The sequence below is a fragment of the Rhea americana genome, unplaced genomic scaffold (genome assembly GCF_003343005.1).
Source record: "Rhea americana isolate MKP2758 unplaced genomic scaffold, rheAme1 scaffold_38, whole genome shotgun sequence".
In the NCBI taxonomy this organism is placed as follows: domain Eukaryota; kingdom Metazoa; phylum Chordata; class Aves; order Rheiformes; family Rheidae; genus Rhea; species Rhea americana.
This window is the reverse complement of record NW_028186512.1, coordinates 292,953-296,538: the sequence shown is the minus strand read 5'-3', so window position 1 is coordinate 296,538 and position 3,586 is coordinate 292,953. Positions and strand designations below refer to the sequence as shown.

At 34.9% G+C, this 3,586-nt stretch overlaps 1 protein-coding gene across 1 annotated transcript in view; it reads left to right on the top strand.

The window, feature by feature from the left end:
- Nucleotides 1-3,586, top strand: part of FHIP1A (FHF complex subunit HOOK interacting protein 1A) — a 90,140-nt gene that overhangs the window by 59,967 nt on the left and 26,587 nt on the right. The window lies entirely within an intron of this gene.

Here is a 3,586-nt window from a genome sequence, read left to right as displayed (position 1 = left end):
CTACAAGAAACTGCAATACTTGGAAATGTAGAACATCTCAATGAACAGTCTTTGTAGTCCTGAAAAGAAAATCTTGTTTGAGGAGTAAAAATAGGAATTAGTGGGAATAAAAATAAAGAATTGTTTTGATCTCCCCCCAAACCAGCTAGGATAAGATTAATAAATTGCTTCAAAGGTCTGCTGATTTTTTTTTTACTAAGCATACCAAACAGAAAGCAGTGCATCAGTTTCATTTCTGAGACATTAGTGAAACTTTATACTCTGCTTTTTAGTCTAGGACTTGTCTAGGCAATGCACATAGTTCTTAGCGGTAAGTAAGTACTTACTGGAAAAACAAGCAGTATAGAATCTCTGTCATTGATGAGGCAGACCTTGAACATTTGAGAACTTGTTGAGGTCTGAAATAAATTTGRCTGTGATTCAGAACAAGGTTGTAATCTGTCATTGAAATAGTGCTCTGTCTAAGATGTGGGAAGATGAACAATTAATATAGATTTAATTATAGTGTGAACCTGAACTGCTTTATATTCTCATTGTAACTGGCCATGGGATAGTACAATAACTATTTAATCTTATTTACTTATTTTAACGGGACAAGACTGTGAAGATGGACTGATGATGTACTGTGAATTTACACCCTTTTTACCTGGCAGTAGCTTTTTCTAATCCTTTATCTTGATTTAATCTCTTATCAAGACAGGGAACTGAAATCTGAAGTAGAAAAGTAACCAGCTTTAGGTCAAGAAGGGAGATGTCAAAATGTAGTTGTGGGATTCTGTTCTAAGTGGATACTGTTTTTTCTAAAGTACTCAAGACAAAATCTAGTTGTTTTCAGATACTAACATTCAGCTGAACGCTCCCATTGGTTATTAATTATGCTAACCACCTATTGGCTTAGTTATTTTCCTGTTGAGGTTAATTGTATCATATAAAGTATGGTAGTCTAATCTTTCTTTTCATATGATGGAAATTTTGTTGAACTTCGTTGTTATACTCTGAAATTGGATGAAATTCTACTTCTTTTGAAAACAGAGGTATTGACTGCTAACATACATGAGCTTCAAGCCCAGATCCTTTCTGAGCCCTTACATTCAGTTGGTTCGCTGTTCTTCTAGTAATGAACATTTCCTTGCTTAATAGCATAACTTCTGCTTTTTTCTCTTTAAAAATTAACTACTTCATATATACTCCAGTTTTAATGGAGAAAGATAGATTGCACCATCTAGTGGATCTGATAAAAGGTTCTCACGCATGTGAGACCAAAACTCCATGGCAAAAGGAAGCAAGTAAATAGAGGCATATATGAGTTCTTCAGTCTTTCTGTGCTATGCCCCACATTAGTTTAACAGAAAATAAATATTTTGGATTCTTGTTTTGGGACAGATGTGTCTGGGCTAAGACAGGTAATTATGTTGTATCAGCTCTTTCATGCATGATAAACATTTCTAGTTGACAATGAGTTGACGAATAAACTTCGCAAAACGTATCACCCTTTCAGGGACTTAATTTTTGTAATTAACTTGACTTTCCCCATAGTAAAGGAAAGAAACATTTATGAAAGGCCAAAATGAGCAAAATCCCAGACGTGCACGATGGCGTTTTTAACACAAAAGTTGCAGTTTTCTTTCATTGTTCACGATACTAAATGCATCTTGATAATTATTCATTTTAACTCTTGATGAAATTGGTTTTGTATCCTAAAGTCTATTTGTGACTGAAGATTTTATTTTTTACCCAGTCATTTATCACTTTGGGTTAGGAAGGCAGATCTGTGAAAAATTTAAAAAGAAGTGAGAGGACGTGACTATTATGGGCATGTCTTTCTAACCTGCTTAGGTACATCTTATTTGTAGAGTTTAATTACTGGAATATCCAAAGGTATAGACAGCTGCTTCTGATAACTCTTTGTAAATATTTATCTGTTAAATCAAAACCTAGATGGAATCTATAAGAAAGGACGGCAGTCCAAACTTAATGTGGGATTCAGGCCTTGAGGTGCCACAGCCAGGGTGGTACCCATGGTTCTAGTTTGATGCTGAATTTGGGAAGGAGGTGAGCTTCTGGCTCTGCTCTTGAGTGGATGAATAATGGGTTGGCATACTACTTCAGGTCAGTGTGCTCTGCGTTCTGTTCTATTTTTCCTTCAAGGAATAGATGTTTGAGGGCTTTCCAGTGAGATGAAGATTTGCATTTGTTATTTTTGCAAAGACAACGGTAGTCAAGAATGCAGATACGTCTAGGAAAGAAATCTTCAAGCTTTTGAGATTGCAGTGGGATATAATTTGATTTCAGGGGAAACAAAATCAAAAAAAGTAAATCATTGGACTATCAAACAACTTTTGATGAAAGTAGCTTGCTTTTCAGAACTTCAGTGTGTTATTCTCAGCCTTGAGTTGTGTATGTGCATGATCTTGAAATGTCTGTAACATTTATGGACCTATGTGGTAAGCATAATCTTTTTAAACTTTTGTAGGTTTTATCCATATACATAGTGTATATGGTTCATTTTGCGAATGAAACAAGTACCAGAGTGTTGAGGATAGGGGTGTGTTCCTGTGAATGAATTGGGGAGCAAGAGACCAAAATATTTTGCTTGGTGTCATTTTATGGCTTTATTCAGCTCAGGAAGCTGGCAGTGGTTGGAAAAAAATTAACTAGCTTAAGTTTTTTCCAGTTAAAGAACTTCCAGATTAATTGAATGGACTGGCTAGCTAGCTTGAAGTGACCTGATTTTTACAGGGAATGCTGTATGAAGACTGTTTAGGTAACTTATTAACTGTAGTGTACTTCAAAAATACAGATGTTCTTTAAGTTTAGAACTTCATTTTTCAAAGATAACTATTCTAAATATTGTATGTTCTTGTAGCCTGATTTATACCCGGTCTGTACTTCCCTTTTTTCACTTTATGTGGGTTGTCCCATCTATCTACCTAATGAAAAGCTGACAAAAATTTTCATATGTTGCACATTGCTGAATGGGTCAGCACAGCCCAGATCTGTAGTGTTACTAGGAACATGCATTAAAGGCTGCAGTGAATAGCTCTTTCTAATCCTTTGTTTGGATGTGCTTTTTAGAAGAGTGTTACCTCTCTTGACTTCTGACATCTGAGTTTTTTGAGAAATTGAAACAAGTAATTCACTGACCTAGTCCAGCAGGGTTTGTCCAGTTGTGTTTTATGCATGTTAACAACATCTGCATATCTGTATAGACTCAGATAAAATCAGAAAAAGTCAAATACTTTGTCGCATTAAAATAGAGAGACAAAGAAAAGGTTAATTTGATGGTTTTCTTTTTGTAGTAAAATGCTATGATTTAGACTTTGCCTAAGCTGTCTTTTCTTAAATCTCAGGCATATATACTAGAAACAATAAAATTGAGATAATGTGGCAGAATCCTTTATATGTCAATTGCAACTTGAAATTATGCAATTCTGGCATGTATATTTTTCCTGAGGTTGTGGTACTTAAGTAAAAAAATTTTGACACAAGGTATAATTCTGCTTAGCAACAGAGCCATTCTTCCTTCATTTTCAAAACTATTTTTTTAGCGTGCACCCCCCCCAAAAAAAAAAAAAAAAAAAAAAAA